The sequence below is a fragment of the Pogoniulus pusillus genome, chromosome 15 (genome assembly GCF_015220805.1).
Source record: "Pogoniulus pusillus isolate bPogPus1 chromosome 15, bPogPus1.pri, whole genome shotgun sequence".
NCBI lineage: Eukaryota > Metazoa > Chordata > Aves > Piciformes > Lybiidae > Pogoniulus > Pogoniulus pusillus.
In genome coordinates, this window is record NC_087278.1 from 21,458,997 (window position 1) to 21,471,210 (window position 12,214).

Genomic DNA, 12,214 nt, shown 5'->3' on the forward strand with positions numbered 1-12,214 from the left:
CCTGCCGTACAGGTAGAGCAGAATGAGGGCTCCTGTGAATTATGACCGATTGCCTGGCCCGATTACTTTGCTGATCTTATAACTATTCCCCGTGCCCACCTGTTCTTAACAGGCTGTCAGAACTTTTGCCAAACTACAAAATGAACTTCTGGCTGTTAATTGTTTTCTTAAGAGCAAGCAAGTGTTCAGCTGGGCAAGCTCGGTGAGCGCAGCGCTGTTTGCGTCCGGATTTTGCTGTAGCTGCGCAGGCTCCTTCAGCATCTCTGCCCTTTTCAAAGGAGCCTGCACAATCCTGAAAGGCTTGAGAGCTGCTTGTCTCCTCCACAGCATGCTGAGATGATCAAAGAGTGGGGCTGTGTTTCTGAACAATGGCAGTTGCACTCCCGTGGCATAAAACTCCACGGCACATAACAACCAAACTTTCTGTGCCCCAGGCGTGTAAAACCTTTGTGTCCTCTAAGGAGGTGCCACTTAGGTCAGCCTCGCACACGAGGAGCAATCTGCTCCAATCAATCTCAGTCTGAATTTGGCTACTCATGCTAGGTCATGGCTACATGAAAGCAGTGCCAGCATGGCTGGGCAGTGCCAGGCTTTTCTGCCCGTTTAGCTGTGACACCTTTGCAAAGACCATGAGTAAAGGCAGCAGCAGCTCTTCCTGTAGCCATACCAGGATCTTTATCATCGTTTTGACCACACCTCAAGTAATGTGTCCAGTTTCAGGCACCTTAATACAAGAGGGTTGTTGAGATGCTGGAGCAAGTGCAGAGGGCAAGGAAGCTGGGGAAGGGACTGGAGGATAAATCTCGTGGAGAGAAACTGAAGGAGCTGGGGATGTTTAGTCTGGAAAAGAGGTGGCTGAGGGGAGACCTCATGGCTGTCTACAGCTACCTGAAAGGAGGTTGTGGAGTGTTTGGTGCTGGTCTCTTCTCACAGGTAATTGGGCATAGAACAAGAGGGAACAGCCTCAAGCTGCAGCAGAGGAGGGTTAGATGGACATTACAAGATTTTTTTTCAGGGAAAGAGTGGTTGGCATTGGGATGTGCTGCCCAGGGAGGTGGTGGAGTCACCAACCCTGGATGTGTTTAAAGGTCATTTGGGTGTGGTGCTTGGAGATATGACTTAGGGTGAACCTTGTGGAGTAGGGTTAGTGGTTGGGCTTAGTGATCCTGAGGGGCTTTTCCAACCTGAGTGTTTCTGTGCTTGTGATGACAGTGTTCACTGGCCATATGGCTTTTTGTTTGTTGCTTCTTCTTTTTCTCTTAATGAACTTAACAAAGTTTTATGGGGTGAAGTTGATTTGCCCTTGGAATGGGCTGCCCAGGGAGGTGGTGAAGTCGCCATCCCTGGAGGTGTTCAAGCAAAGCCTGGATAAGGCACTTAGTGCCATGGTCTGGTTGATTGGCCAGGGCTGGGTGCTAGGTTGGACTGGATGATCTTGGAGGTCTCTTCCAACCTGATTGATTCTGTGATACTACGATAGTTTGGACCAAGCTCTACTTACACCAGGTAATGCTTCTAAAACCAAGCTGCATGCAGTAGAAGTGGTTATGTTTGGACAGTTAGCTATGCCTAAGTAGCTTATGGATGAAGCCAAACTAGGAAATGTATTTTAAGTACTTTGAGGATATGATTGTCAGTTTGCTGTCACTTTTGGTATACTTACATGAGATTTAAGTTGGTGAACCTTGTGCTTCATGCAGTTGATCCCAAGGTGACTGTAACAGGCAGTGGGGAAGACTATTCTCTTATTTTCCAGCTGGTTCAATGACTCATTCTTCCTCTTGATATAAGAGGTGGTGATCTTCACAGAGCCCAAAACCTTTGTCCATAGCCAGGGAAGAATTATGCAGCAGACCTGTGTTCAAAAGGATATGTGCATGCTAGCCTGGAGGGTGTGTTGGAGCTGGGCTAGGGATGGGGAAGAATAGAACCCTGTGGAAATTGCAGCCCATTCACGTTTTGGGACAGGCTGTGGGCTGAGCATAGCTTTCTGAACTCACCCTGCAATTGGAAAAGCTCAAAAGCAACACCTGTTCCCAAGTTATGGATTGTCACTCAGAAGGTCCATCAGTCTAGTGGGTGCTGGTCTGATGTTAAAAGCCACTGAGCTGCTTGAACGTGAGCTGTTCCCCATGTGAGTGTCAGGCAGATGTTGCTGCTCATCTCACAGTCGTGGCTCCACCTCAATGCATTTGACTTTTCCCTTTGATTCCTTTGTCTGAATGTGCAGTAGCTTTTGGCTTTTAAATACCAGCATGATCACATCAAATTCTTCATCCTGTGCCTCTTCCTTGGTAGGCTTTCTCTTAGGGTACCTTGCTGTGTATGCTGAGTAGATCTCCCAGATTATCTTGATAACTCATGGTCTGAAGGCCTGCATCTGTGACTAGTCGCCATAAATTGCCCTGCTTGGTTGTTTTTGTACTGCTCAGACTTGCATTTTGATCATAGAATCAGTAAGGGCTGGAAGGGACCACAAGGATCAGCCAGTTCCAACCCCACTGCCATGGGCAGGGACACCCTACCCTAGAGCAGGCTGGACAGAGTCTCATCCAGCCTGGCCTTAAACACCTCCAGGAATTCTACCTCAGCCTTCTCCTGGGCAACCCATTCCAGCCTCTCACCACTCTCATGCTCAACAACTTCCTCCTCACAGCCAGGCTGAATCTCCCCACCTCCAGCTTTGCTCCATTCCCCCAAGTCCTGTCACTCCCTGAGAGCCTAAAAAGTCCCTCCCCAGCTCTTTTATAGCCACCTCTTCAGGAAGGCCACAATAAGGTCACCTGGGAGCCTCCTCTTCTCCAGCCTGCACAGCCCCAACTCTTTCAGTCTGTGCTCACAGCAGAGCTGCTGCAGCCCTCTGAGCATCCCTGACTGACTCTGTGACTCTATGATCAGAGTATGGTTATGAAGTGTTAACAAGCATTGGGCCCAACACCAGTCCCTGGAGGAGCCACTTGTGACAGGTCACCAGGTTGAAAAGGAGCTGTTCATCACCAGCTGCTGCACAGGCTGCTGCTCCAGACCTCTCCAGGAGGAGGCTGTGGGGAACTGTACTGAAAGCCTTGGAGAAATCCAGGTGAACAATGGCCACTTCTCAGCCCACATCACCCAAGTGAGTTGCTTGGCTGTAGAAGGCAATCAGGTTTGTCAAGCACAATTTGCCCTCAGTGAGTCTGTGCTGATTTCTCCCAGTCATGTGCTTCATTTGACTTGTGGTAGTCCCCAGGAGGATTCATTCCATAACTCTCCAAGGACTGAGGTAAGACTGGTGGAACTTTCATTGCCTGGATCCTCCTTGAAGCCCTTCTTGTAGCTGGGGGTGGCATTAGCCTTCTTCCAGTGTTCTGGGATGTTCCCTGGTCTCCACAGCTTCTCAAAGAAGATGGAGAGAGGCCAATTTTGTAATCCCAGTCTTTTGTGGAGAACAGGTTCCATTCTCCAACTAGATCCACACAAGTATGGATCTTCCACTGCCCAACTGCCTCAATACTCTGTATGTGCTGACTTGCAATTCACTAGGTTGAATCCATGGCATGCCCACGTCGAGGGAGGGACTCTGGAGGGACTGAGGGCAGTTAATGTTTTTTGCTCTGTGCTTAAGCTCTCAAAGCTACATCCAGATTTCTTTCCCAAGATACATTTTCCTGTCAAAACAGAGTTTGGTGGTGCAGCAGGCAGCTGTCTGATCCATATTCCATGCCCAGGTGAGAACCTGGGTGTTCTCACAGTCCAGCTATGAGCTCTTAGAATCGACCACGTTGGAAGAGACCTCCAAGCTCAGCCAGTCCCTACCTAGCACCCAGCTCTATCCAACCAGACCATGGCACTAAGTGCCTCATCCAGGCTTTGCTTCAACACCTCCAGGGATGGTGACTCCACCACCTCCCTGGGCAGCCCATTCCAATGCCAATCACTCTCTCTGCCAATGACTTCCTCCTAACATCCAGCCTAGACCTCCCCTGGCACAGCTTGAGACTGTGTCCCCTTCTTCTGTTGCTGGTTGCCTGGCAGAAGAGTCCAACCCCACCTGGCTACAACCTCACTTCAGGTAGTTGTAGACAGCAATGAGGTCTGCCCTGAGGCTCCTCTTCTGCAGGCTGCACACCCCCAGCTCCCTCAGCCTCTCCTCACAGGGCTGTGCTCCAGGCCCCTCACCAGCTTCATTGCCCTTCTCTGGACACCTTCCAGCACCTCAACATCTCTCTTGAACTGAGGAGCCCAGAACTGGACACAGCACTCAAGGTGTGGCCTGAGCAGTGCTGAGCACAGGGGCAGAATAACCTCCCTTGTCCTGCTGGCCACACTGCTCCTGAGCCAGCCCAGGATGCCATTGGCTCTCTTGCCTACCTGGGCACACTGCTGCCTCATGTTCATCCACTATCTACCAGCACTCCCAAGTCCCTTTCTTCCTGGCTGCTCTCAGCCACTCAGTCCCCAGCCTGTAGTGCTGCTTGGGGTTGTTGTGGCCAAAGTGTAGAACCCTTCACTTGGCCTTGTTAAATCTCATCCCGTTGGCCTCTGCCCACCCATCCAGCCTGTCCAGCTCCCTCTGCAGGGCTCTCCTACCTTCCAACAGATCCACAACTGCTCCTAGCTTGGTGTCATCTGCAAACTTATTGATGCTGGACTCAATCCCATCATCCAGATCATCGATAAAGATATTGGACAGGACTGGGCCCAGCACTGATCCTTGGGGAACACTACTAGTGACTGGATACAAAATCAGGATGGTTTAAAGTAAGAGACAGCTTCTTGGCTGCCTGTTGTTTGCAGTCTTGCAGGCTGCCATTTATCTTTCTCTTCAGAAGTTGCTTTTCCCCCTTCCTACCATTGTGGGGAACTTTTTCCTGCCAGGCTCAGTGCAGTGTATCTCTGAAGCACTTTTATGGTGTTCCCCAGAAGCATGCTTTTGTCAAGCCACCTCAAAGCATATCCCAAAGAAAAGTTTCTGAAGCAAGAAGTGTGCTTTTCTGTTTGGCTTCGAGGTGTTATCTCCCCTCTTCCAAAATGCAGTTGGCTCCATCTACTTCCCAAAGCTGTTTTGTTTGGAGCGAAGAGAGCTCACAAAACGAAGGGAGGCCACACACATAAACAAGTGTGTGTGAAATCAATTAGTCTGAAAGGAGCAGGAGACATTCTTGAAGGAAAGCCTGGTTCTCACAGAAACCTCCCTCCTCATGAGGAGAGCCTAAGGGAGTTGGGGCTCTGCTGCTTGGAGAGGAGGAGCCTGAGAGGTGACCTCATTCGTGGTTATCAATATGTTAAGGCTGAGTGCCAAGAGGCTGGAGCCAGGCTCTGCTGGGTGATGCCCAATGACAGGAGAAGGGGCACTGGTGGAAGCTGAGGCATAGCAAGTTCCATGGAAACATGAGGAGGATTTTTTTCCTTGTGGAGGTGACAGAACACTGGAAGAGGCTGCCCAGAGAGGTTGTGGAATCTCCTTGTCTGAAGATACTCAAGAGCTGCCTGGATGTGTTCCTGTGCAATCCAGTCTAGGTGATCCTGCTCTGGCAGGGGAGTTGGACTGGATGAGCTTTGGAGGTCCCTTCCAGCCCCTGACATTCTGTGATTCTGTGTTTGATGCTGGTAGCGCTGTGGTGCATGCCTGTGCGTGACAGTGGCAGTGCCGTGGTGCATGCCTGTGCGTGACAGTGGCAGTGCCGTGGTGCATGCCTATGTGTGACGCTGGCAGTGCCATGGTGCATGCCTGTGCGTGACAGTGGCAGTGCTGTCGGTGCATGCCTATGCGTGACGCTGGCAGTGCTGTGGTGCATGCCTGTGCGTGACAGTGGCAGTGCCATCGGTGCACGCCTATGTGTGACGCTGGCAGTGCCATGGTGCATGCCTGTGCATGACAGTGGCAGTGCTGTCGGTGCATGCCTATGTGTGACGCTGGCAGTGCCATGGTGCATGCCTGTGCGTGACAGTGGCAGTGCTGTCGGTGCATGCCTATGCGTGACGCTGGCAGTGCTGTGGTGCATGCCTGTGCGTGACAGTGGCAGTGCCGTCGGTGCATGTCTGTGCATGATGCTGGCAGCGCTGTGGTGCATGCCTCTGTGTGACAGTGGCAGTGCCGTCGGTGCATGTCTGTGCATGATGCTGGCAGCGCTGTGGTGCGTGTCTGTGCGTGACAGTGGCCGTGCTGTCGGTGCATGTCTGTGCATGACACTGGCAGCACTGTGGTGCGTGTCTGTGCGTGACAGTGGCAGTGCCGTCGGTGCGTGTCTGTGCGTGACAGTGGCCGTGCCGTCGGTGCGTGTCTGTGCGTGACAGTGGCAGTGCCGTGGTGCGTGTCTGTGCGTGACAGTGGCAGTGCCGTCGGTGCGTGTCTGTGCGTGACAGTGGCAGTGCCGTCGGTGCGTGTCTGTGCGTGACAGTGGCAGTGCCGTCGGTGCGTGTCTGTGCGTGACAGTGGCAGTGCCATCGGTGCGTGTCTGTGCGTGACAATGATAGCACCATGGTGCATGCCTGTGCGTGACGCTGGCAGCGCTGTTACAAACATTGTGTCAGTGGAACAGCGATGAGCCAGGTGAATATCCTGAGCTTGCTGGCTAGGATTGGCCAGTCTTTGGAGGAGGACTGGTGTTTGGTTGTGTTTGAAGAGCCTTCTACGCTCTGAGTGAGTATTTGGACAAGTTGTTGTCCTGGTGCACGTGCCCACAGATGCAGTGTTGGCACACTGAAGCAAATGCTATTGAAGAGACCTAAATTTTAGCATCTCAGTGTCAAGTATGTGCACCGCAAATTTGGTTCCAGGACTTGTGCTCACTCAGTGAAGGATAAGAAGCTGTGCCTGTTATCCTTACGAGTTTGTGTGCTAGTCTGAAGCTAGCTAGAGTGCTTTACTGAGAAGGATTAGATCACAGGCTGTGATAAAGAGATAATGGTGATGTCTGCTTCACTCATAGGCTTGCTGAGATGTATAAGAACAGGACTACAAACATAGATGAGGCAGTTCGAGCACAGCCTGAGCTCAGAGCTGCATTTCTCTCTAACCTCACCCTCTGTCTCTCTGATTAATCCACTTTGCTTCCTAACACCCTTGGCCAACCCTCCATTGTGTCTGGCAGAAGAGCCCAACCCCACCTGGCTACAACCTCACTTCAGGTAGTTGTAGACAGCAATGAGGTCTGCCCTGAGGCTCCTCTTCTGCAGGCTGCACACCCCCAGCTCCCTCAGCCTCTCCTCACAGGGCTGTGCTCCAGGCCCCTCACCAGCTTTGTTGCCCTTCTCTGGACACCTTCCAGCACCTCAACATCTCTCTTGAACTGAGGAGCCCAGAACTGGACACAGCACTCAAGGTGTGGCCTGAGCAGTGCTGAGCACAGGGGCAGAATAACCTCCCTTGTCCTGCTGCCCACACTGCTCCTGAGCCAGCCCAGGATGCCATTGGCTCTCTTGCCTACCTGGGCACACTGCTGCCTCATGTTCATCCACTATCTACCAGTACCCCCAGGTCCCTTTCTTCCTGGCTGTTCTCCAGCCACTCTGTCCCCAGCCTGGAGCACTGTGCCTCCTTGGGGCACAAGGCAACGTCTGGGGTAAGGTAGAGGGGTGGGAGAAGGTGGAAGGGCAGTTGGGAGCCCCTCCTGGGCACTCAGGTTTCTGTTGTGTTTCTGCATTACCTTTTAACTTGTCTATTTCTGCCTATAGCTGTATAGATTGTAACTATCTGCTTGTATCTTGTGCTAAGCTGTTAAATATAAAGCTTCATTCAATTCCCAGAGCCAGCAAAGTCTAGTCTGGGTGATTTCCAAAGTGGGGGGGGGGGGGGGGGGCCGGGAACACCCAAACCACCACAGTTTGGGTCTTAGATCTTGTCAGCAGTACATACATGCACAACCCACGTGTTGGAATTACTTGCAAGGGGGTTAAAAACAGTTTTTATCTTAAACTAGAGAAAAGTGTTACGTTGCTTTTCAAACAGTCTGACAAGGAAAAGAGGCTTCCTCCAGCCTGTTGCAAACTGTTGCCCACTTCTGTGGCTGCAGGGCTGTGAAACTGGACACCAACGTGCAGGGATTTCTAAACCTGGTTAGCTCCTGGAGTCCTGCGTAGCAGCAGAGCCCAATTGCCCTGTAGGAGGAAAGTTATTCATGGCTTGGTCCCGTGCTTTAGTGTGCCCAAGGCTCAGTTGTTACCACTCTCCTCTCTTACTTGGCTGACCTGGAGAAGCAATAAGATGCTGGGAGCAAAAAGCTGTGCTTGGCCTTTCTTGGATGAGAGAAGGCCAAGAGAGACTCTCTAGGGCTGAGAAGCCTAGGGGATGGGTACTCCACTTGGCCTCCTAAATAGTCCCAGGAGAGAAGGAAGCAGTGCAGCTCTGAGCAATTAAAAGTCTTTGTGCCTGTAGCATTGCTCAGTTTGGGGACTCACCCAGGCAAATGGGCAGCTGGAAACCCCTGTTATTTCTCATCAGTGTTGCTCAGACATTCCATCTTTTCGTGGCCATGAACCTTTCCTAGCCCTACCCAGCCTCCCATATGAATCATCATAGAATCAAACAGGTTGGAAGAGACCTCCAAGATCATCCAGTCCAACCTAGCACCCAGCCCTGTCCAGTCATCTAGACCATGGCACTAAATGCCTCAACCAGGCATTTAGAGAGAGCGACTCTGTTATCTGTGTTTGTGTTCTTGTTCTTACCCATCTCAGCAAGCCTATGAGTGAAGCAGCCATCACCATAGTTTCCATTTCACAGCCTGTCATCTAATTCTTCTCACCAAAACATTCTAGCTAGATTCAGACTAGCCCAGTTTTAAACAAAGCCAAGTAAACCAGTGCTGCACTAGCGCCCAGGAGAGGATGGTTTATGCAGTTCCTTTGCCTGGGTTCTCTTTGGCCAGTTGTGCCCCACACTGGGAGGGGTGTACCAGGCTAAATATATCTGCAGGGGCTGTGAAATGCAGTATGGGGTGCTGCGTCATTTGGTGAAGCTTGCTTGGAAACTAAGGTGGGAAGCCAGCTTTTATTTTCAGCCTTGGGTCAGGTTCACTGCTCAGTCATCTCACCCAGAATTTCAGTTCTCCCTTAGGAGCTTGTCCTTGCAAGACAGATATACAACCTGCTCTCTAAATCAAACTGCCAAGCTCGTTGTAGCCACAAGGTAGCATTGAGGCAACCTTGATTTGCTTGTTTGGCTGCCATGATTTGTGAGCCAAGAGCTTCTTAGATACACAAAATCATAGCTCAAATGCCATGATGACTTAATGAGCAGAGGAGTTGGTATGATGCTCTAAATATATCAGAAGACTCCAGTGCTGGCAGCAGGCTGACAGGCAGAGTCTTTGGGCTTTCTCTTCCATTGGGGCAGAAATAGAATCAGAGAATGGTTTAGGTTGGAAGGGACTTCAAAGCTCAGCCAGTTCCAATTCCTCGCCATAGGCAGGGACACCTCCTACTACAGCAGGTCACTCAGGGCCTTGTCTAACCTGATCCTGAACACCTCCAGGGAGGTTGTGGAGCACAGAATCACCCAATGTGATCTTTTTTCCTTCACGGACTTCACCTTGGCACTCAGAGCTGTGAGCAGCAGAAAGTGCAGAGGATTACATTTAAACCTACCCAGGTGTAGTTTATAATTGCTGTAGCACAGAAGAGTTGAGAAAGAAGCTGGAAGTTACTTTTATTTAGCTTCCCTTACGAGGTCTGTGTCTTGTCTTGCTTTTTTGGCCATCCAGTGCTTCCTGGGAAGGTGGTAGGTGAGTGAAGAATACTAGTAGTAGGTGCTGCTGTAGAAGTCTGGTAGCTTTGTATCTCTTTGGCCTTCCTATACTTTGTTCCTTGAATCTTTAGGACTACCAATTCATAGAATCAACCAGGTTGGAAGAGACCTCCAAGATCATCCAGTCCCACCTAGCACCCAGCCCTGGCCAATCAACCAGACCATGGCACTAAGTGCCTCATCCAGGCTTTGCTTCAGGGACAGCCCAGGGACACCTCCAGGGACAGCCCATTCCAATGCCAATCACTCTCTCTGCCAGCAACTTCCTCCTAACATTCAGCCTAGACCTCCCCCAGCACAACTTGAGACTGTGTCCCCTTGTTCTGTTGCTGCTTGCCTGGCAGAAGAGACCAACCCCACCTGGCTACAGCCTCCCTTCAGGGAGTTGTAGACAGCAAGGAGGTCACCCCTGAGTCTCCTCCTTTTTCCCCTCCATTACTACCCTCATCTCAGCCTCAAGGCGCTGGTGTAGCTTGTGTATCTGAGATGACCTGGTTTCAGTGATGGGATGGCAGGACTCAGGGAAGGGTATTTTTTGGCAGGGGTAGGCAGAATTCACAAAAAGCTGTCCTACAGCAGCAGGTTGTAGCATACAGACTTCACATTCAGGGCTCTTATGCAGCTGTGATGTGCAAAGTAAAGGCTGCATGCACAGTGTGGCAGAAAGACTCTTCTCTCAGGTGAGGAGGTGCTGGATGGGAGCACCTCAGGTTATTAGCTAAAGCATAGTAACATGTAATGAGCCATTCAGAAATAAGTGTTGCTCCTGTATAAAGCTTGCTCCTTTCCTTCTTTCACCATTAATGCCTTCTCCCTGCACCCGTTATCCCTATGGATTGCCTCCTGGCCAGGTACTTCAATCATCCAATATCAGTGGGCAGGTTGCATCCTGAGTGTCTGGTTTTTGAAGAGCAAAACTCCCTGCAAAGTGCATCTGATCTGGACACATCAAGTTCCTAAACTGCTGGTTCCCAGTTCCCTTAGCAGAAGGGGTGAGATAGCAGCAGAGGATGTGGTGGGCAGGAAAAACATGCAGCTTTACACCAGGTTTGCTCCCTATTGAAGATGCCAACATCAAACAGTAGCTAGATTCTGGTAGTTCCTGCTCTCACTCGGGCTTCTGCATGGACCTCTCGTTTTGGTGCCTTTGAGAGAACAGCTGATGAGTTCTGGGCTGCAGTTGTGGTGGTGCTCAGTCTTACAGCAGCCATTCATTCAGCCCTGTCAGCTGGAGTAACCCTGAGCTTCTTTGCCTTTGGCATGCGTTGCCTGCCAGGTGATGAGGAAGGGGTCCAAGAAGGGAAAAGCAGCCTGAGGACAGGAAAGAACCCAGGCAGAAAAGAAAGAAAGTGAAGGGGGCAGAGAGAGCAGGTGGTAACCCGGATGGGATATAGCAGGTGAAAGAGAGGGGGCAGTTTTGAGCATTCACCTCCCAGTGTTGACACTGCACTGGTGACCCTGGCACAGATCTCGTGTAAGCAATGGGCAGTGGTGTGTGTGGAAGGCAAGAGGTGGGGAAGGAGGGAATATGGTAACAAAAAAGATTAACCCCACTGCAGTGAGCTTTTCTCTTTGGCTTCTTTCTTGGAGTGTATTAAGCAGAGTGTGTCCAGCAGATCAAGGGAGGTTCTCCTTCCCCTCTGCCCTGGTGAGACCTCATCTTGAATACTGCATTCAGTTCTGGGCTCCCCAGTTTAAGAGGGACAGGGATCTGTTTGAGGGGGTCCAGCAGAGAGCTACAAGAATGATTAGAGGACTGGAGGGCATGGCTGATGAGGAGAGGCTGAAGGACCTGGGGCTGTTTAGTCTGGAGAAGAGAAGACTGAGAGGGGATTTGATAATTGTTTATAAACACCTGGGGGCTGGGGGTCAGGAGTGGGGGACAGACTCTGCTCACTGCTCCCTGGGATAGGACAAGGAGCAATGGATGGAAGCTGCAGCACAGGAGGTTCTACCTCAACATAAGGGGGAACTTCTTGACTGTAAGGGTCACAGAGCACTGGCACAGGCTGCCCAGAGAGGCTGTGGAGTGTCCTTCTCTGGAGCCTTTCAAGGCCTGTCTGGATGTGTTCCTCTGTGATCTGTGTTAGATTGTGTGGTCCTCCTCTGGCAGGGGGGTTTGACTTGATGATCTCCTTGGGTCCCTTCCAACCCTTATATCCTGTGATCCATCTCCTGGTCTGTATTTTCTCACCCTTGTCTTACCTATGGGCTGTCATCATCTCCCAGTTTGCTCATATTCTGTGTAGGAAAGAGGCAAAGAAACCTCACAGCTGCAGAAAACTAAGTAAGAGACCACTTTGTAAAACATTTTACTGTGTTATTTCTCAGTTGTGACTGAGCCAACATTCCAGGAGAGAAGAAAACAATAGGGTGTCATGTCATAGGGAAAAACAATCTTTCTCCTGGGATATAAACCTTTGCTTCTGGGTCGAGGCAATCCCAAGCACAAATCCAGGCTGGGCAGTGAGTGGCTGGAGAGCAGCC

At 50.9% G+C, this 12,214-nt stretch overlaps 1 protein-coding gene across 1 annotated transcript in view; it reads left to right on the forward strand.

Annotated features, from left to right (window-relative positions):
* Window positions 1–12,214, forward strand: part of WNT5B (Wnt family member 5B) — a 98,881-nt gene that overhangs the window by 7,966 nt on the left and 78,701 nt on the right. The window lies entirely within an intron of this gene.